Source organism: Gorilla gorilla, chromosome 23, assembly GCF_029281585.2.
Source record: "Gorilla gorilla gorilla isolate KB3781 chromosome 23, NHGRI_mGorGor1-v2.1_pri, whole genome shotgun sequence".
Classification (NCBI taxonomy): Eukaryota; Metazoa; Chordata; class Mammalia; order Primates; family Hominidae; genus Gorilla; species Gorilla gorilla.
In genome coordinates, this window is record NC_086018.1 from 9,455,589 (window position 1) to 9,480,620 (window position 25,032).

Genomic DNA, 25,032 nt, shown 5'->3' on the forward strand with positions numbered 1-25,032 from the left:
GAATGGAATTGAATGGAATGGACTGGAAAAGAATACAAACGAGAAGAATGGAATAGAATGGAATGGAATGGAATGGAATGGAATGGAATGGAATGGAATGGAATGGAATGGAATGGAATGGAATGGAATGGAATGGACTGGAATCTACCCGAGTTGAATGGAATGGAATGGAATGGAATGGAAAGGAATGGAATGGAATGGAACGCAACGGGACGGAATGGAATGGAATGGAAAGGAGTAAGTTGAATCTACCCGAGTAGTACGGAATGGAATGGAATGGAATGGAATGGAATGGAATGGAATGAAAAGGAATCAACCCGAGAAGAACGCAATGGAATGGAAGAGAACGGAATGGAATGGAATGGAATGGAATGGAGTGGAATAGAATCGAATTGAATCAACCTGAGCAGAACGGAACAGAATGGAACGGAAGGGAACGGGACGGAATGGTATAGAATGGAATTGAATCCACCCGAGGAGAATGGAATGGAATGGAATGGAATGGAATGGAATGGAATGGAATGGAATGGAATGGAACGGAATGGAATGGAATGGAATGAAATGGAATCTACCCGAGTAGAAAGGAATGGAGTGGAATGGAATGGAATGGAATGGAATGGAATGGAATGGAATGGAACGGAATGGAATGGAATGGAATCCACCTGAAAAGAACGGAAAGGAATGGAAAGGAATGGAATGGAATGGAATGGAATGGAATTGAATGCAATGGAATATAATGGAATCTAACCGAGTAGAACATAATGGAGTGGAAAGGAATGGAATGGAATGGAATGGAATGGAATGGAATGGAAAGGAATGGAATGGAATCCACCTGACAAGAACGGAATGGAATTGAATGGAATGGAATGGAATGGAGGGGAATGGAATGGAATGGAATGGAATGGAATGGAATGGAATGGAATGGAATGGAATGGAATGGAACGGAGTGGAATGGAATGGAATGGAATGGAATTGAATGGAATGGAGTGGAATGGAATGGAATAGAATGGAGTAGAATGGAGTGGAATGGAATGAACCCGAGAGGAACGGAATGGAATGGAATGGAATGGAATGGAATGGAATGGAGTGGAATAGAACGGAATTGAATCAACTCGAGTAGAACGGAACGGAATGGAACGGAAAGGGATGCAACGGAACGGAATAGAATGGAATTGAATCCACCCGAGGAGAATGGAATGGAATGGAATGGAATCTACCCGAGTAGAAAGGAATGGAATGGAATGGAATGGAATGGAATGGAATGGAATGGAATGGAATGGAATGGAATGGAATCGAATCGAACCGAGAAGAATGGAATGGAATGGAAAGGTATGGAATGGAATGGAATGGAATGGAATGGAATGGAATGGTATCGAGAGGAATCTACCCGAGTAGAACGGAATGGAATGGAATGGAATGGAACTGAATGGGATGGAATGGAATGCAGTGGAATCCACCCGAGAAGAACGGAATGTAATGGAAAGGAATGGAATGGAATGGAATGGAAAGGAAGGGAATGGAATCTACCCGAGTAAAAGGGAATGGAATGGAAAGGAATGGAATGGAATGGAATGCAATGGAACGGAATTGAATGGAATGCACCCGAGAAGAACGGAATGGAACGGAATGGAATGGAATGGAATGGAATGGAATGGAATTGAGTGGAATGGAATGGAATGGAATCAACCCGTGTAGAACGGAATGGAATGGAATGGAATTGAATGGAATGGTATGGAATGGAATTAAATGGAATGGAATGGAATGGAATAGAATGGAATGGAATGGAATGCAATGGAAGGGAATCTACTCGAGTAGAACGGAATGGAATGGAATGGAATGGAATGGATTGGAATGGAATGGAATGGAATGGAATGGAATGTAGTGGAATGGAATGGATTGGAATGGAATGGAATGAGTTCAATCTACCCGAGTAGAACGGAATGGAATGGAATGGTATGGAATGGAACGGAATAGAATGGAATGGAATGGAGTGGAATGGAATCAACCCAAAAAGAACGAAATGTAATGGAAAGGAATGGAGTGCAATAGAACGGAATTGAATCAACCCGAGCAGAACGGAACGGAATGGAACGTAAAGGAACGGAACGGAATGGAATAGAAAGGAATTGAATCCATCCAAGGAGAATGGAATGGAATGGAATGGAATTGAATGGAATGGAATGGAACGGAATCTACCCGAGTAGAAGGGAATGGAATGGAATGGAATGGAAACGGTTGGAATGGAATGGAATAAACCCGAGAAAAATGGAATGGAATCGAATTGTATGGAATGGAATGGAATGGAATTGAATGGAATGGAACGGAATGGAATGGAACGGAGTGGATTGGAATCAACCCGAAAAGAACGGAATGTAATGGAAAGGAATGGAGTGCAATAGAACGGAATTGAATCAACCCGAGCAGAACGGAACGGAATGGAACGTAATGGAATGGAACGGAATGGAATAGAATGGAATTGAATCCAGCCAAGGAGAATGGAATGGAATGGAATGGAATGGAATGGAATGGAATGGAACGGAATTGAATGGAATGGAACGGAATGGAATGGAATGGAATGGAGTGGAATTAGATGGAGTGGAATAGAACGGAATTGAATCAACCCGAGTAGAACGGAACGGAATGGTATGGAACGGAATGGACGGGAATGGAACGGAATGGACCGGAATAGAACAGAATGGAATTGAATTCACCCAAGGAGAATGGAATGGAATGGAATGGAATGGAACAGAATGGAATAGAATGGAATGGAAGGGAATGTAATGGAATGGAATGGTATGGAATGGAATGGAATGGAATGGAATGGAATGGAATGGAATGGAACGGAATCTACCTGAGTAGAATGGAATGGAAGGGAATTTAATGGAATGGAACGGAATGGAAAGGAATGGAATGGAATGGAATGGAATTGAACGTAATGCAATGGAATGGAATGGAATCAAACGAGAAGAATGGAATGGAATGGAATGGAACGGAATGGAATGGAATGGAATGCAATGGAATCTACCCGAGTAGAATGTAATGTAATGTAATGTAATGTAATGTAATGGAATGGAATGGAATGGAATGGAATGGAATGGAATGGAATGGAATGGAACGGAATGGAATGGTATTGGACGGAATGAAATGGAATGGAATGGAATCCACACGGGAAGAACGGAATGGAATGAAACGGAATGGAATGGAATGGAATGGAATGGAATGGAATGGAATGGAATGGAATGGAATGGAATGGAATTGAATCTACCCGAGTAGAACGGAATGGAATGGAATGGAATGGAGTGGAATGGAATGGAATGGAATATACCGGTGTAGAACGGAATGGAATGGAATTGAATTGAATGGAATGGAATGGAATGGAATTAAATGGAATGGAATGGAATGGAAAGTAATGGAATGGAATGGAATCTACCCGAGTAGAACAGAATGGAATGGAATGGAATGGAATGGAATGGAATGGAATGGAATGGAATGAAATGGAATCTACCCGAGTAGAAAGGAATGGAGTGGAATGGAATGGAATGGAATGGAATGGAATGGAATGGAATGGAACGGAATGGAATGGAATGGAATCCACCTGAAAAGAACAGAAAGGAATGGAAAGGAATGTAATGGAATGGAATGGAATGGAATGGAATGCAATGGAATATAATGGAATCGACCTGAGTAGAACTTAATGGAATGGAAAGGAATGGAATGGAACTGAATGGAATGGAAAGGAATGGAATGGAATCCACCGGAGAAGAACGGAATGGAATTGAATGGAATGGAATGGAATGGAATGGAATGTAGGAGAATGGAATGGAATGGAATGGAACGGAGTGGAATGGAATGGAATGGAATGGAATGGAATGGAATGGAGTGGAATGGAATGGAATGGAATGGAATGGAAAGGAACAGAATGGAACGGAATGAAATCGAATGGAATTGAATGGAATCTACCCGAGTAAAACGGAATGGAATGGAATGGAACGGAATGGAACGGAATGGAATGGAATGGAATGGAATGGAATCTACCCGAGTAGAACGGAATGGAATGGAATACAATGGAAAGGAACGGAACGGAACGGAACGGAACAGAACGGAATGGAATGGAATGGAATGGAATGGAATGGAATGGAATATACCCGAGTAGAACGGAATGGAGTGGAGTGGAATGGAATGGAAAGGAAAGGAACGGAATGGAATGGTATGGAATCGAATGGAATCCACTCTATAACAACGAAATGGAATGGATAGGAATGGAATTGAAAGGAATGGAATGGAATGCAATGGAATGGAGTGGAATAGAATGGAATTGAATCAACCCGAGTAAAACGGAATGGAATGGAACGGAACGGGACAGAACGGAATGGAATAGAACGGAACTGAATCCACCAGAGGAGAATGGAATGGAATGGTATGCAACGGAATGGAATGGAATGGAATGGAAGCTACCAATTAGAACGGAATGGAATGGAATGGAATTGAATGGAATGGAAAGGAATGGAATGGAATGGAATGGAACGGAATGGAATGGCTTGGAATGGAATGGAATGGAATCCACCTGAGAAGAACGGAATGGAATGGAACGGAATGGAATGGAACGGAATGGAACGGAGTGGAATGGAATGGAATGGAATGGAATGGAACAGAATTGATTGGAATTTAATGGAATCCTCCCCAGAAGAACGGAATGGAATGGAAAAGAGTGGAATGGAATGGAATGGAATGGAAAGGAATGGAATGGAATGGAATGGAATGGAATGGAATGGAATGGAATGGAATGGAATGGAATGGAATGGAATGGAGGGGAATGGAATGGAATGGAATGGAACGGAGTGGAATGGAATGGAATGGAATAGAATGGAATGGAATGGAATGGAATGGAAAGGAATTGAATGGAATCCACCCGAGAAGAACAGAATGGAATGGAATGGAATGGAATGGAACGGAATGGAATGGAATGGAATGGAATGGAGGGGAATGGAATGGAATGGAATGGAATGGAATGGAATGGAATGGAATGGAACGGAATGGAATGGAATGGAATGCAATGGAATCTACCCGAGTAGAATGTAATGTAATGTAATGTAATGTAATGTAATGTAATGGAATGGAATGGAATGGAATGGAATGGAATGGAATGGAACGGAATGGAATGGTATTGGACGGAATGAAATGGAATGGAATGGAATCCACACGGGAAGAACGGAATGGAAAGAAACGGAATGGAATGGAATGGAATGGAATGGAATGGAATGGAATGGAATGGAATTGAATCTACCCGAGTAGAACGGAATGGAATGGAATGGAATGGAGTGGAATGGAATGGAATGGAATATACCGGTGTAGAACGGAATGGAATTGAATTGAATTGAATGGAATGGAATGGAATGGAATTAAATGGAATGGAATGGAATGGAAAGTAATGGAATGGAATGGAATCTACCCGAGTAGAACAGAATGGAATGGAATGGAATGGAATGGAATGGAATGGAATGGAATGGAATGAAATGGAATCTACCCGAGTAGAAAGGAATGGAGTGGAATGGAATGGAATGGAATGGAATGGAATGGAATGGAATGGAATGGAATGGAACGGAATGGAATGGAATGGAATCCACCTGAAAAGAACAGAAAGGAATGGAAAGGAATGTAATGGAATGGAATGGAATGGAATGGAATGCAATGGAATATAATGGAATCGACCTGAGTAGAACTTAATGGAATGGAAAGGAATGGAATGGAACTGAATGGAATGGAAAGGAATGGAATGGAATCCACCGGAGAAGAACGGAATGGAATTGAATGGAATAGAATGGAATGGAATGGAATGTAGGAGAATGGAATGGAATGGAATGGAACGGAGTGGAATGGAATGGAATGGAATGGAATTGAATGGAATGGAGTGGAATGGAATGGAATGGAATGGAATGGAAAGGAACAGAATGGAACGGAATGAAATCGAATGGAATTGAATGGAATCTACCCGAGTAAAACGGAATGGAATGGAATGGAACGGAATGGAACGGAATGGAATGGAATGGAATGGAATGGAATCTACCCGAGTAGAACGGAATGGAATGGAATACAATGGAAAGGAACGGAACGGAACGGAACGGAACGGAACAGAACGGAATGGAATGGAATGGAATGGAATGGAATGGAATATACCCGAGTAGAACGGAATGGAGTGGAGTGGAATGGAATGGAAAGGAAAGGAACGGAATGGAATGGTATGGAATCGAATGGAATCCACTCTATAACAACGAAATGGAATGGATAGGAATGGAATTGAAAGGAATGGAATGGAATGCAATGGAATGGAGTGGAATAGAATGGAATTGAATCAACCCGAGTAAAACGGAATGGAATGGAACGGAAAGGGACAGAACGGAATGGAATAGAACGGAACTGAATCCACCAGAGGAGAATGGAATGGAATGGTATGCAACGGAATGGAATGGAATGGAATGGAAGCTACCAATTAGAACGGAATGGAATGGAATGGAATTGAATGGAATGGAAAGGAATGGAATGGAATGGAATGGAACGGAATGGAATGGCTTGGAATGGAATGGAATGGAATCCACCTGAGAAGAACGGAATGGAATGGAACGGAATGGAATGGAACGGAATGGAACGGAGTGGAATGGAATGGAATGGAATGGAATGGAACAGAATTGATTGGAATTTAATGGAATCCTCCCCAGAAGAACGGAATGGAATGGAAAAGAGTGGAATGGAATGGAATGGAATGGAAAGGAATGGAATGGAATGGAATGGAATGGAATGGAATGGAATGGAATGGAATGGAATGGAATGGAGGGGAATGGAATGGAATGGAATGGAACGGAGTGGAATGGAATGGAATGGAATAGAATGGAATGGAATGGAATGGAATGGAAAGGAATTGAATGGAATCCACCCGAGAAGAACAGAATGGAATGGAATGGAATGGAATGGAACGGAATGGAATGGAATGGAATGGAATGGAGGGGAATGGAATGGAATGGAATGGAATGGAATGGAATGGAATGGAATGGAATGGAATGGAATGGAATGGAATGGAATGGAGGGGAATGGAATGGAATGGAATGGAACGGAGTGGAATGGAGGGGAATGGAATGGAACGGAATGGAACGGAGGGGAATGGAATGGAATGGAATGGAACGGAGTGGAATGGAATGGAATGGAATGGAATGGAAAGTAAGGGAATAGAATTTAATCTTCACGAGTAGAACGGAATGGAATGAAATGGAATGGAATGGAAAGGAAAGGAATAGAATGGAATGGAATGGAATGGAATGGAATGGAATGGAATGGAATGGAATGGAATGGAATGGAATGGAATGGAACGGGACAGAACGGAATGGAATAGAACGGAACTGAATCCACCAGAGGAGAATGGAATGGAATGGTATGCAACGGAATGGAATGGAATGGAATGGAAGCTACCAAGTAGAACGGAATGGAATGGAATGGAATGGAATGGAATGGAATGGAATGGAATGGAATGGAATGGAATGGAATGGAATGGAATGGAATGGAACGGAATGGAATGGCTTGGAATGGAATGGAATGGAATCCACCCGAGAAGAACGGAATGGAATGGAACGGAATGGAATGGAACGGAATGGAACGGAGTGGAATGGAATGGAATGGAATGGAATGGAACAGAATTGATTGGAATGGAATGGAATCCTCCCCAGAAGAACGGAATGGAATGGAAAAGAGTGGAATGGAATGGAATGGAATGGAAAGGAATGGAATGGAATGGAATGGAATGGAATGGAATGGAATGGAGGGGAATGGAATGGATTGGAATGGAACGTAGTGGAATGGAATGGAATGGAAAGGAATTGAATGGAATCCACCCGAGAAGAACGGAATGGAATGGAATGGAATGGAATGGAATGGAATGGAATGGAATGGAATGGAGGGGAATGGAATGGAATGGAATGGAATGGAATGGAATGGAATGGAATGGAATGGAATGGAGGGGAATGGAATGGAATGGAATGGAACGGAGTGGAATGGAGGGGAATGGAATGGAATGGAATCGAACGGAGTGGAATGGAATGGAATGGAACGGAGTGGAATGGAATGGAATGCAATGGAATGGAATGGAAAGTAAGGGAATAGAATTGAATCTTCACGAGTAGAACGGAATGGAATGAAATGGAATGGAATGGAAAGGAAAGGAATAGAATGGAATGGAATGGAATGGAATGGAATGGAATGGAATCCACCCGAGAAGAACGGAATGGAACGGAACGGAATGGAATGGAATGCAATGGAATGGAACGGAATGGAATGGAATAGAATGGAATGGAATGGAATGGAACGGAGTGGAACAGAATGGAAAGGAATGGAATGGAATGGAATGGAAAGGAATGGAATGGAATGGAATGCAAAGGAATGGAATGTTATTGAATGGAATCCACGTGAGAAGAGCGTAATGGAATGGAACGGAATGGAATGGAATGGAATGAATGGAATCCCCCCAAGAAGAACGGAATGGAATGGGACAGAAAGGAATGGAATGGAATGGAGTGGAAAGGAAAGGAATGGAATGGAATGAATTGAATCTACCCGAGTAGAACGGAATGGAATGGAATGGAAAGGAACGGAATGGAATGGAATGGAATCGAATGGAATAGAATGGAATAGAAGGGAATAGAACGGAATTGAATCAAGCCAAATAGAACGGAAAGGAATGGAATGAAATGGAATGGAAAGGAATGGAATAGAATGGAGTTGAATCCACCCGAGTTGAATTGAATGGAATGGAATGGAATGGAATGGAATGGAATGGAATGGAATGGAACCCACCTGTGAAGAATGCAATGGAATGGAACGGAATGGAATGGAATGGAATGGAAAGTAATGGAATGGAAAGGAATGGAATGGGACGGAAAAGAATGAAGTGGAATGGAATGGAATTTACACGACTAGAAAGGAAAGGAGTGGAATGGAATGGAATGGAATGGAACCCAAACGAGAAGAATGGAATGGAATGGAATGGAATGGAATGGAATGGAATTGAATGGAATGGACTGGAAAAGAATCCAAACGAGAAGAATGGAATAGAATGGAATGGAATGGAATGGAATGGAATGGAATGGAATGGAATGGAATGGAATGGAATGGAATCTACCCGAGTAGAATGGAATGGAATGGAATGGAATGGAATGGAATGGAATGGAATGGAATGGAATGGAACGCAACGGGACGGAATGGAATGGAATGGAAAGGAGTAAGTTGAATCTACCCGAGTAGTACGGAATGGAATGGAATGGAATGGAATGGAATGGAATGGAATGGAACGGAATGGAATGGAATGGAATGGAAAGTAATGGAATGGAAAGGAATGGAATGGGACGGAAAAGAATGAAGTGCAATGGAATGGAATTTACACGACTAGAAAGGAAAGGAGTGGAATGGAATGGAATGGAATGGAACCCAAACGAGAAGAATGGAATGGAATGGAATGGAATGGAATGGAATTGAATGGAATGGAATGGACTGGAAAAGAATCCAAACGAGAAGAATGGAATAGAATGGAATGGAATGGAATGGAATGGAATGGAATGGAATGGAATGGAATGGAATGGAATGGAATGGAATGGACTGGAATCTACCCGAGTAGAATAGAATGGAATGGAATGGAATGGAATGGAATGGAATGGAATGGAATGGAATGGAATGGAACGCAACGGGACGGAATGGAATGGAATGGAAAGGAGTAAGTTGAATCTACCCGAGTAGTACGGAATGGAATGGAATGGAATGGAATGGAATGGAATGGAATGGAATGGAACGGAATGGAATGGAATGGAATGAAAAGGAATCAACCCGAGAAGAACGCAATGGAATGGAAGAGAACGGAATGGAATGGAATGGAATGGAATGGAGTGGAATAGAACCGAATTGAATCAACCCGAGCAGAACGGAACAGAATGGAACGGAAGGGAACGGGACGGAATGGTATAGAATGAAATTGAATCCACCCGGGGAGAATGGAATGGAATGGAATGGAATGGAATGGAATGGAATGGAATGGAATGGAACGGAATGGAATGGAATGGAATGAAATGGAATCTACCCGAGTAGAAAGGAATGGAGTGGAATGGAATGGAATGGAATGGAATGGAATGGAATGGAATGGATTGGAATGGAACGGAATGGAATGGAATGGAATCCACCTGAAAAGAACGGAAAGGAATGGAAAGGAATGTAATGGAATGGAATGGAATGGAATTGAATGCAATGGAATATAATGGAATCTAACCGAGTAGAACTTAATGGAGTGGAAAGGAATGGAATGGAATGGAATTGAATGGAATGGAAAGGAATGGAATGGAATCCACCCGAGAAGAACGGAATGGAATGGAATGGAATGGAGGGGAATGGAATGGAATGGAATGGAATGGAATGGAATGGAATGGAATGGAATGGAATGGAGTGGAATGGAATGGAACGGAATGGAATGGAATGGAATGGAATGGAATGGAATGGAATGGAATGGAGTGGAATGGAATGGAACGGAATGGAATGGAATGGAATGGAATGGAATTGAATGGAATGGAGTGGAATGGAATGGAATGGAATGGAGTGGAATGGAGTGGAATGGAATCAACCCGAGAGGAACGGAATGGAATGGAATGGAATGGAATGGAATGGAATGGAATGGAATGGAATGGAATGGAATGGAGTGGAATAGAACGGAATTGAATCAACTCGAGTAGAACGGAACGGAATGGAACGGAAAGGGATGCAACGGAACGGAATAGAATGGAATTGAATCCACCCGAGGAGAATGGAATGGAATGGAATGGAATCTACCCGAGTAGAAAGGAATGGAATGGAATGGAATGGAATGGAATCAAATCGAACCGAGAAGAATGGAATGGAATGGAAAGGTATGGAATGGAATGGAATGGAATGGAATGGAATGGAATGGAATGGAATGGAATGGAATGGAATGGTATCGAGAGGAATCTACCCGAGTAGAACGGAATGGAATGGAATGGAATGGAACGGAATGGGATGGAATGGAATGCAGTGGAATCCACCCGAGAAGAACGGAATGTAATGGAACGGAATGGAATGGAATGGAATGGAAAGGAAGGGAATGGAATCTACCCGAGTAAAAGGGAATGGAATGGAAAGGAATGGAATGGAATGGAATGCAATGGAACGGAATTGAATGGAATGCACCCGAGAAGAACGGAATGGAACGGAATGGAATGGAATGGAATGGAATGGAATGGAATTGAGTGGAATGGAATGGAATGGAATCAACCCGTGTAGAACGGAATGGAATGGAATGGAATTGAATGGAATGGTATGGAATGGAATTAAATGGAATGGAATGGAATGGAATAGAATGGAATGGAATGGAATGCAATGGAAGGGAATCTACTCGAGTAGAATGGAATGGAATGGAATGGAATGGAATGGAATGGAATGGAATGCAATGGAATGGAATGGAACGGAATGGAATGTAGTGGAATGGAATGGATTGGAATGGAATGGAATGAGTTCAATCTACCCGAGTAGAACGGAATGGAATGGAATGGTATGGAATGGAACGGAATGGAATGGAATGGAATGGAGTGGAATGGAATCAACCCGAAAAGAACGAAATGTAATGGAAAGGAATGGAGTGCAATAGAACGGAATTGAATCAACCTGAGCAGAACGGAACGGAATGGAACGTAAAGGAACGGAACGGAATGGAATAGAAAGGAATTGAATCCATCCAAGGAGAATGGAATGGAATGGAATGGAATTGAATGGAATGGAATGGAACGGAATCTACCCGAGTAGAAGGGAATGGAATGGAATGGAATGGAAACGATAGGAATGGAATGGAATCCACCCGAGAAAAATGGAATGGAATCGAATTGTATGGAATGGAATGGAATGGAATTGAATGGAATGGAACGGAATGGAATGGAACGGAGTGGATTGGAATCAACCCGAAAAGAACGGAATGTAATGGAAAGGAATGGAGTGCAATTGAACGGAATTGAATCAACCCGAGCAGAACGGAACGGAATGGAACGTAATGGAATGGAACGGAATGGAATAGAATGGAATTGAATCCACCCAAGGAGAATGGAATGGAATGGAATGGAATGGAATGGAATGGAATGGAATGGAATGGAATGCAATGGAATGGAATGGAACGGAATTGAATGGAATGGAACGGAATGGAATGGAATGGAATGGAGTGGAATTAGATGGAGTGGAATAGAACGGAATTGAATCAACCCGAGTAGAACGGAACGGAATGGTATGGAACGGAATGGAATGGAATGGAATGGAATGGAATCTACCTGAGTAGAATGGAATGGAAGGGAATTTAATGGAATGGAACGGAATGGAAAGGAATGGAATGGAATGGAATGGAATTGAACGTAATGGAATGGAATGGAATGGAATCAAACGAGAAGAATGGAATGGAACGGAATGGAATGGAATGGAATGGAATGGAATCTACGGGAGTAGAACGGAATGTAATGTAATGTAATGTAATGGAATGGAATGGAATGGAATGGAACGGAATGGAATGGTATGGAACGGAATGAAATGGAATGGAATGGAATCCACACGAGAAGAACGGAATGGAAAGAAACGGAATGGAATGGAATGGAATGGAATGGAATGGAATGGAATGGAATGGAATGGAATGGACTGGAATGGAATGGACTGGAATGGAATGGAATGGAATGGAATGGAATCTACCCGAGTAGAACGGAATGGAATGGAATGAAATGGAGTGGAATGGAATGGAATGGAATATAGCGGTGTAGAACGGAATGGAATGGAATTGAATTGAATGGAATGGAATGGAATGGAATTAAATGGAATGGAATGGAATGGAAAGGAATGGAATGGAATGGAATCTACTCGAGTAGAACAGAATGGAATGGAATGGAATGGAATGGAATGGAATGGAATGGAATGGAATGGAACGGAATGGAATGGAATGGAATGAAATGGAACCTACCCGAGTAGAAAGGAATGGAGTGGAATGGAATGGAATGGAATGGAATGGAATGGAATGGAACGGAATGGAATGGAATGGAATCCACCTGAAAAGAACGGAAAGGAATGGAAAGGAATGTAATGTAATGTAATGGAATGGAATGGAATGGAATGCAATGGAATATAATGGAATCTACCTGAGTAGAACTTAATGGAAAGGAAAGGAATGGAATGGAATGGAATTGAATGGAATGGAATCGAATGGAATTGAATGGAATCTACCCGAGTAAAACGGAATGGAATGGAATGGAACGGAATGGAAAAGAATGGAATGGAATGGAATGGAATGGAATCTACCCGAGTAGAACGGAATGGAATGGAATACAATGGAAAGGAACGGAACGGAACGGAACGGAACAGAACGGAATGGAATGGAATGGAATGGAATGGAATGGAATGGAATGGAATATACCCGAGTAGAACGGAATGGAGTGGAGTGGAATGGAGTGGAATGGAATGGAAAGGAAAGGAACGGAATGGAATGGTATGGAATCGAATGGAATCCACTCTATAACAACGAAATGGAATGGATAGGAACGGAATTGAATGGAATGGAATGGAATGCAATGGAATGGAGTGGAATGGAATGGAATTGAATCAACCCGAGTAAAACGGAATGGAAAGGAATGGAACGGGACAGAACGGAATGGAATAGAACGGAACTGAATCCACCAGAGGAGAATGGAATGGAAAGGAATGCAACGGAATGGAATGGAATGGAATGGAAGCTACCAAGTAGAACGGAATGGAATGGAATGGAATGGAATGGAATGGAAAGGAATGGAATGGAATGGAATGGAACGGAATGGAATGGATTGGAATGGAATGGAATGGAATCCACCCGAGAAGAACGGAATGGAATGGAACGGAATGGAATGGAACGGAATGGAACGGAGTGGAATGGAATGGAATGGAATGGAATGGAATGGAACAGAATTGATTGGAATGGAATGGAATCCTCCCCAGAAGAACGGAATGGAATGGAAAAGAGTGGAATGGAATGGAATGGAATGGAATGGAAAGGAATGGAATGGAATGGAATGGAATGGAATGGAATGGAATGGAATGGAATGGAGGGGAATGGAATGGAATGGAATGGAACGGAGTGGAATGGAATGGAATGGAATGGAACGGAGTGGAATGGAATGGAATGGAATGGAATGGAATGGAATGGAATGGAAAGGAATTGAATGGAATCCACCCGAGAAGAATGGAATGGAATGGAATGGAATGGAATGGAATGGAATGGAATGGAATGGAATGGAATGGAGGGGAATGGAATGGAATGGAATGGAACGGAGTGGAATGGAGGGGAATGGAATGGAATGGAACGGAACGGAGTGGAATGGAATGGAATAGAATGGAATGGAAAGTAAGGGAATAGAATTGAATCTTCACGAGTACAACGGAATGGAATGGAATGGAATGGAATGGAATCCACCCGAGAAGAAGGGAATGGAACCGAACGGAATGGAATGGAATGCAATGGAATGGAACGGAATGGAATGGAATAGAATGGAATGGAATGGAATGGAACGGAGTGGAACAGAATGGAAAGGAATGGAATGGAATGGAATGGAAAGGAATGGAATTGAGTGGAATGCAAAGGAATGGAATGTTATTGAATGGAATCCACGCGAGAAGAGCGTAATGGAATGGAACGGAATGGAATGGAATGGAATGAATGGAATCCCCCCAAGAAGAACGGAATGGAATGGGACAGAATGGAATGGAATGGAATGGAGTGGAATGGAAAGGAATGGAATGGAATGAATTGAATCTACCCGAGTAGAACGGAATGGAATGGAATGGAAAGGAACGGAATGGAATGGAATGGAATCGAATGGAATAGAATGGAATAGAAGGGAATAGAACGGAATTGAATCAAGACGAATAGAACGGAACGGAATGGAATGAAACGGAACAGAAAGGAATGGAATAGAATGGAGTTGAATCCACCCGAGTTGAATTGAATGGAATGGAATGGAATGGAATGGAATGGAATGGAATGGAATGGAATGGAATGGAATCCACCTGTGAAGAACGCAATGGAATGGAACGGAATGGAATGGAATGGAATGGAAAGTAATGGAATGGAAAGGAATGGAATGGGACGGAAAAGAATGGAGTGGAATGGAATGGAATTTACACGACTAGAAAGGAAAGGAGTGGAATGGAATGGAATGGAATAGAATGGAACGGAATGGAATGGAATGGAATGGAATGGAATGGAATGGAATCCAAACGAGAAGAATGGAATGGAATGGAATGGAATGGAATGGAATTGAATGGAATGGACTGGAATAGAATCCAAACGAGAAGAATGGAATAGAATGGAATGGAATGGAATGGAATGGAATGGAATGGAATGGAATGGAATGGAATGGAATGGAATGGAATGGAATGGACTGGAATCTACCCGAGTAGAATGGAATGGAATGGAATGGAATGGAATGGAATTGAATGGAATGGAACGCAACGGGACGGAATGGAATGGAATGGAAAGGAATAAGTTGAATCAACCCGAGTAGTACGGAATGGAATGGAAAGGAATGGAATGGAATGGAATGGAATGGAATGGAACGGAACGGAATGGAATGGAATGGAATGAAAAGGAATCAACGCGAGAAGAACGCAATGGAATGGAAGAGAACGGAATGGAATGGAATGGAATGGAATGGAGTGGAATAGAACCGAACTGAATCAACCCGAGCAGAACGGAACAGAATGGAACGGAAGGGAACGGGACGGAATGGTATAGAATGGAATTGAATCCACCCAAGGAGAATGGAATGGAATGGAATGGAATGGAATGGAATGGAATGGAATGGAATGGAACGGAATGGAATGGAATGGAATGGAATGGAATCTACCCGAGTAGAAAGGAATGGAGTGGAATGGAATGGAATGGAATGGAATGGAATGGAATGGAATGGAACGGAATGGAATGGAATGGAATCCACCGGAAAAGAACGGAAAGGAATGGAAAGGAATGTAATGGAATGGAATGGAATGGAATTGAATGCAATGGAATATAATGGAATCTAACCGAGTAGAACTTAATGGAGTGGAAAGGAATGGAATGGAATGGAATTGAATGGAATGGAAAGGAATGGAATGGAATCCACCCGAGAAGAACGGAATGGAATTGAATGGAATGGAATGGAATGGAGGGGAATGGAATGGAATGGAATGGAATGGAACGGAGTGGAATGGAATGGAATGGAATGGAATGGAACGGAGTGGAATGGAATGGAATGGAATGGAATTGAATGGAATGGAGTGGAATGGAATGGAATGGAATGGAGTGGAAAGGAATGGAATGGAATCAACCCGAGAGGAACGGAATGGAATGGAATGGAATGGAAAGGAACGGAGTGGAACGGAATGGAATCGAATGGAACTGAAAGGAATCTACCCGAGTAAAACGGAACGGAATGGAATGGAACGGAATGGAACGGAATGGAATGGAATGGAATAGAATGGAATCTACCCGAGTAGAACGGAATGGAATGGAATACAATGAAATGGAACGGAACGGAACGGAACAGAAAGGAATGAAATGGAATGGAATGGAATGGAATGGAATGGAATTGAATATACTCGAGCAGAACGGAGTGGAGTGGAGTGGAATGGAATGGAATGGAATGGAAAGGAAAGGAACCGAATGGAAAGGTATGGAATCGAATAGAATCCACTCTATAACAACGAAATGGAAAGGATAGGAACGGAATTGAATGGAATGGAATGGAATGCAATGGAATGGAGTGGAATAGAATGGAATTGAATCAACCCGAGTAAAAAGGAATGGAATGGAACGGAACGGGACAGAACGGAATGGAATAGAACGGAACTGAATCCACCAGAGGAGAATGGAATGGAATGGAATGCAACGGAATGGAATGGAATGGAATGGAAGCTACCAAGTAGAACGGAATGGAATGGAATGGAATGGAATGGAATGGAATGGAATAGAATGGAATGGAATGGAACGGAATGGAACGGCATGGAATGGAATGGAATGGAATCCACCAGAGAAGAACGGAATGGAATGGAACGGAGTGGAATGGAATGCAATGGAGTGGAATGGAACAGAATTGATTGGAATGGAATGGAATCCTCCCCAGAAGAACGGAATGGAATGGAAAAGAGTGGAATGGAATGGAATGGAATGGAAAGGAATGGAATGGAATGTAATGGAATGGAAAGGAGGGGAATGGAATGGAATGGAATGGAACGGAGTGGAATGGAATGGAATGGAATGGAATGGAATGGAATGGAATGGACAGTAAGGAAATAGAATTGAATCTTCACGAGTAGAACGGAATGGAATGAAATGGAATGGAATGGAAAGGAAAGGAATAGAATGGAATGGAATGGAATGGAACGGAGTGGAACGGAATGGAATGGAATGGAGTGGAATGGAATTCTCTGGAAAAGAACGGAATGGAATGGAATGGAATGGAATGGAATGGAATGCAATGGAATGGAATGGAATGGAAAGGAATGGAATGGAATGGAATGGAAAGGAATGGAATGGAATGCAATGCAAAGGAATGGAATGGAATGGAATGGAATCCACGCGAGAAGAGCGTAATGGAATGGAACGGAATGGAATGGAATGGAATGAATGGAATCCCCCTGAGAAGAACGGAATGGAATGGGACAGAATGGAATGGAATGGAATGGAGTGGAATGGAAAGGAATGGAATGGAATGAATTGAATCTACCAGAGTAGAACGGAATGGAATGGAATGGAAAGGAACGGAATGGAATGGAATGGAATCAAATGGAATAGAATGGAATAGAGGGGAATAGAACGGAATTGAATCAAGCCGAATAGAATGGAATGGAATGGAGTGAAACGGAACGGAACGGAATGGAATAGAATGGAGTTGAATCCACCCGAGTTGAATTGAATGGAATGGAATGGAATGGAATGGAATGGAATCCACCTGTGAAGAACGCAATGGAATGGAACGGAATGGAATGGAATGGAATGGAAAGTAATGGAATGGAAAGGAATGGAATGGGACGGAAAAGAATGGAGTGGAATGGAATGGAATTTACACGACTAGAAAAGAAAGGAGTGGAATGGAATGGAATGGAATAGAACGGAATGGAATGGAATGGAATGGAATGGAATGGAATGGAATGGAATGGAATGGAATCCAATCGAGAAGAATGGAATGGAATGGAATGGAATGGAATGGAATTGAATGGAATGGAATGGAATAGAATCCAAACGAGAAGAATGGAATGGAATGGAATGGAATGGAATTGAATGGAATGGAATGGACTGGAATCTACCCGAGTAGAACGGAATGGAATGCAATGGAATGGAATGGAATGGAATGGAATGCAACGGGACGGAATGGAATGGAAAGGAATGGAATGGAAAGGAATAAGTTCAATCTACACGAGTAGAACGGAATGGAATGGAACGGAATGGAATGGAATGGAATGGAATGGAATGGAGTGGAATAGAACCGAATTGAATCAACCCGAGCAGAACGGAACAGAATGGAACGGAAGGGAACGGGACGGAATGGAATAAAATGGAATTGGATCCACCCGAGGAGAATGGAATGGAATGGAATGGAATGGAATGGAATGGAATGGAATGGAATGGAATGGAATGGAATTTAATGGAATGGAATCTACCCGAGTAGAAACGAATGGAATGGAGTGGAATGGAACGGAATGGAATGGAATGGAATGGAACGGATTGGAATGGAATGGAATGGAATGGAATCAACTCAAGTAGAAAGGAATGGAAAGGAATGGAATGGAATGGCATGGAATGGAATGGAATGGAATGGAATGGAATCCAAAAGAGAACAATGGAATGGAATGGAATGGGAAAGAATGGAATGGAATGGAATGGCGTGGAATCAACCTGAGTAGAACGGAAAGGAATGGAATTGAATGGAAAGGAATGTTATGAAATGGAATGCAAAGAAATCCACCTCAGAAGAACGGAATGGAATGGAACGGACTGGAATGGAATGGAATGGAATGGAATGGAATCTACCAGAGTAGAACGTAATGGAATGGAAAGGAATGGAATGGAATGGAATGGAATGCAACGGAACGGAATGGAATGGAATCCCCCCGAGAAGAACGAAATGGAATGGAATGGAATGGAATGGAATGGAACGGAATGTAACGGAATGGAATGGAATGGAATGGAGTGGAATGGAACAGAATTGATTGGAATGGAATGGAATCCACCCCAGAAGAACGGAATGGAATGGAAAAGAATGGATTGGAATGGAATGGAATGGAAAGGAAAGGAATTTAAAGGAAAGAATGGAATGGAATTGAATCTAACCGAGTAGAAAGGAATGGAATGAAATGGAATGGAATGCAATGGAATGGAATGGAATGGAATGGAATGGAATGGAATTTAATGGAATGGAACGGAATGGAATGGAATCTTCACGAGTAGAATGGAATGGAATGAAATGGAATGGAATGGAATGGAATGGAATGGAATGGAATGGAATGGAATGGAGTGGGATGGAATGGAATGGAATGGAATCTTCACGAGTAGAAAGGAATGGAATGGAATGGAATGGAATGGAATGGAATGGAATGGAATGGAATGGAACGGAATGGGATGGAATGTAATGGAAAGGAATGGAATGGAATGGAATGGAATCTTCACGAGTAGAACGGAATGGAAAGAAATGGAATGGAATGGAAAGGAAAGGATTAGAATGGAATGGAATGGAATGGAATGGAATGGAATGGAATGGAATGGAATCCACCCGAGAAGAACGGAATGGAACGGAACGGAATGGAATGGAATGCAATGGAATGGAATGCAATGGAATGGAATGGAATGGAATGGAATGGAATGGAATGGAATGGAATGGAATGGAATGGAATGCAAAGGAATGGAATGGAATGGAATGGAATCCAAACGAGAAGAATGGAATGGAATGGAATGGAATGGAATGCAATGGAATGGAATGGAATAGAATGTAATGGAATAGAATGGAATGGAATGGAATGGAATGGCATGGAATGGAATTGAAACAAATGGAATGGACTGGAATCTACCCGAGTACAACGGAATGGAATGGAATGGAATGGAATGGAATGGAATGGAATGGAATGGAATGGAATGGAACGGGACGGAATGGAATGGATTGGAATGTAATGGAATTGAAAGGAAGGGAAAGGAATGGAATTGAATCTACACGAGAAGAATGGAATGGAACGGAATGGAATGGAATTGAATGGAATGAAACGGAAATGAATACAATGGAATGGAATGGAGTCCATCCGAGAAGAACGGAATGGAATGGAACGGAATGTAATTGAATGGAATGGAATGGAAAGGAATGAGCTGAATCTACCCGAGTAGAACGGAATGGAATGGAATGGAATGGAATGGAATGGAATGGAATGGAATGGAATGGAATGGAATGGAACGGAACGGAATGGAATGGAATGGAATGGAACCAACCTGAGAAGAACGGAATGGAATGGAAGAGAACGGAATGGAATGGAATGGAATGGAATGGAATGGAATGGAGTGCAATAGAACGGAATTGAATCAACCCGAGCAGAACGGAATGGAACGGAATGGAACGGGATGGAATGGAATAGAATCAAATTGAATCCAATCGCGGAGAATGGAATGGAATGGAATGGAATGGAATGGAATGGAATGGAATGGAATGGAATTTAATGGAATGAAATCTACCCGAGTAGAAACGAATGGAACGGAATGGAATGGAAAGGAATGGAATGGAATGGAATGGAACGGAATGGAATGGAATGGAATGGAATGGAATGGAATGGAATCAACCCGAGTAGAAAGGAATGGAATGGAATGGAATGGCATGGAATGGAATGGAATCCAAAAGAGAAGAATGGAATGGAATGGAATGGAACAGAATGGAATGGAATGGAATGCAAAGGAATGGCGTGGAATATACCCGAGTAGAACGGAATGGAATGGAATTGAATGGAACGGAATGGAATGAAATGGAATGCAATGAAATCCACCGCAGAAGTACGGAATGGAATGAAACGGAATGGAATGGAATGGAATCGAATTAAATGGAACGGAATGGAGTGGAATGGAATCTACTCGATTAGAACGGAATAAAACGGAAAGGAATGGATTGGAACAGAATGGAACGGAATGGAGTGGAATGGAATCCACCCGAGAAGAATGGAATGGTATGGAATAGAATGGAATGGAATGGAATGGAATGGAATGGAATGGAATGGAATGGAATGGAATGGAATCTACCCGAGTAGAACGGAATGGAATGGAATGGAATGGAATGGAATGCAGTGGAACGGAATGGAATGGAATCCACCCGAGAAGAATGAAATGGAATGGAATGGAATGGAATGGAACGGAATGGAGTGGAATGGAATCTACTCGTGTAGAACGGAACGTAACGAAAAGGAATGGATTGGAACGGAATGGAACGGAATGTAGTGGAATGGATTCCACCCGAGAAGAATGGAATGGAATGGAATAGAATGGAATGGAATGGAATAGAATGGAATGGAATGGAATGGAGTGGAATGGAATGGAATGGAAAGGAATGGAATCTACCCGAGCAGAACGGAATGGAATGGAATGGAATGGAATGGAATGGAATGGAATGGAATGGAATGGAATGGAATGGAATGGTATAGATCGGAATGGAATCCACCGGAGAAGAATGGAATGGAATGGAATGGAATGGAATGGAATGGAATGGAATGGAATGGAATGGTATAGAACGGAATGGAATCCACCGGAGAAGAATGGAATGGAATGGAATGGAATGGAATGGAATGGAATGGAATGGAATGGAAGGGAATGGAATCTACCCGTGTAGAACCGAATGGAACGGAATGGAATGGAATGGAATGGAATGGAACGGAATAGAATGGAACGGAATGGAATGGAATGGAATGGAATGGAATGGAATGGCATGGAATGGAAATTAATGGAATGGAAGGGAATGGAATGCAATGGGATGGAATTGAATCTACCTGAGTAGGATGGAATGGAATGGAACGGAAGGGAATGGAATGCAATGGAATGGAATTGAATCTACCTGAGTAGGATGGAATGGAATGGAATGGAATGGAATGGAATGGAATGGAATGGAATGGAATGGAATTGAATGGAACGGAATGGAATGCAATGGAATGGAATGTAATCCACCCAAGAAAAACAGAATGGAATGGTGCGGAAGTGAATGGAATGGAATGCAATGGAATGGAATGGAATGGAATGGAATGGAATAGAATGGAATGGAATAGAATGGAATGGAAAGGATTGGAATGGAATTGAATTGAATCATCCCGAGTAGGACGGAACAGAATGGAACCAAACGGAATGGAATGGAACGGAATTGAATGGAAAAGAAAGGAATTGAATCAACCCGATTAGAATGGAAGGGAATTTAATTGAATGGAACGGAATGGAATGGATTGGAATGGAATGGAATGGAATCAAACCGGTTGGAAAGGAATTTGATGGAATGGAATGGAATGGAATCAACCTGAGAAGAATGGAATGGAATTGAACGGAATGGAATGGAATGGAATGGAATGGAATGGAATGGAATGGAATGGAATGGAATGGAATGGAATCAACCCGAGTAGAACGGAATGGAGTGGAATAGAATGGAATGCAATGGAATGGGAAGGAATGGAATGGAACGGAATCAAAAACATTGGAATGGAATTGAATTGAATTATCCCGAGCTGAACGGAACAGAACGGAACGAAATGGAATGGAATGGAATGGAATGGAAAGGACTGGAATGGAATTGAACTGAATCATCGTGAGTAGAACGGAACAGAACGGAACCAAACGGAATGGAATGGAACGGAATGGAATGGAATAGAAAGTAATAGAATCAACCCAATTAGAACGGAAGGGAATGGAATGGAATGGAATGGAATGGAATGGAATCAAACCGGTTGGAATGGAATTTAATGGAATGGAATGGAATGGAATCAACCTGAGAAGAACGGAATGGAATGGAAAGGAATGGAATGGAAAGGAATGGAATGGAATTGAATGGAATGGAATGGAATGGAATGGAATGGAATGGAATGGAATGGAATGGAATAGAACGGAATTGAATCAACCCGAGTAAAACTGAATAGAATGGAATGGAATTTAATGGAATGGAATGGAAAAGACTGGAATGGAATCAACCCGAGTAGAACGGAAAGGAACGGACCGGAATGGAACGGAAAGGAATGGAATAGAATGGAATTGAGTCTACCCGAGTAGAACGGAATGGAATGGAATGGAATGGAATGGAATGGAATGGAATGGAATGGAATGGAATAGAATGGAATTGCATAAACCCGAGTAGAACGGAAGGGAATGGAATCAAATGGAATGGAATCGAATGCAATGGAATCAACCCGAGTAGAAACGAATGGAATGCAATGGAATGGAAAGTAATGGAACAGAGTGGAATGCAATGGAATGGAAGAGAATGCTATTGAATAAACCCGGGTAGAACGGAATGGAAAGGAACGGAACGGAACGGAACGAAACCGTATGGAATGGAATATAATGGACTTGAATCAACCCGAGTAGAAAAGAACGGAATGGAATGTAATGCAATGCAATGAAATGGAATTGAATGAAATGGAATGGAATGGAATGAAACGGAATGCAATGTAATGTAAAGGAGTGGAATGGAATGCAATGGAATCGAATGGAATCAAACCGAGTAGAACGGAGTGGGTTGGAATGCAATGGAATGGAACGGAAGGGAATGGAATGGAATAGAAAGGAATTGAATCAGCCCGAGTAGAACGGAAAGGAATGGATTGGAATGGAATGGAATGGAATGGAATGGAATGGAATGGAATGGAATGGAATCAAACCGGTTGGAATGGAATTTAACGGAATGGAATGGAATGGAATGGAATGGAACGGAATGGAATGGAATGGAATGGAATGGAATGGAAACAACCTGAGAAGAACGGAATGGAATGGAATGGAACGGAATGGAATGGAATGGAATGGAGTGGAATGGAATGGAATGAAATGGAATGGAATGGAATAGAACGGAATTGAATAAACCCGAGGGGAAAGGAATAGAATGGAAGGAATGGAATGCAATGGAATGGAATGGAAGCCACCTGTGAAGAACGGAATTCAATGGAACGGAATGGAATGGAATGGAATAGAATGGAATGGAATGGAATGGAATGCAATGCAATGGAAAGGAATGGAAGGGAATGGAATGAAATGGAATGGAACGGAAAGGAATGGAGTGGAATGGAATGGAATTTACAAGAGTGGAAAGGAATGGAATGGAATGGAATGCAATGGAATGGAACGGAACGGAACGGAACGGAATGGAATGGAATGGAATGGAATGGAATGGAACGGAATGGAATGGAATGGAATGGAATGGAATCCAAACGAGAACAATGGAATGGAACGGAATGGAATGGAATGCAATGGAAGGGAATGGAAGGGAATCTACCCGAGTAGAACGGAAAGGAATGGAATGGAATGGAATGGAACGGAACGGAACGGAACGGAATGGAATGGAATGGAAAGGAATGGAGTGGAATGGAATGGAATCGAATGGAATCCACCCGGGAAGAACGGAATGGAATGCAATGGAATCGAATGGAATCAACCCGAGTAGAACGGAGTGGGTTGGAATGCAATGGAATGGAACGGAAGGGAATGGAATGGAATAGAAAGGAATTGAATCAGCCCGAGTAGAACGGAAAGGAATGGATTGGAATGGAATGGAATGGAATGGAATCAAACCGGTTGGAATGGAATTTAATGGAATGGAATTGAATGGAATCAACCTGAGAAGAACGGAATGGAATGGAAAGGAATGGAATGGAAAGGAATGGAATAGAACCGAATTGAATCAAACCGAGTAGAACTGAATAGAATGGAATGGAATTTAATGGAATGGAATGGAAAAGACTGGAATGGAATCAACCCGAGTA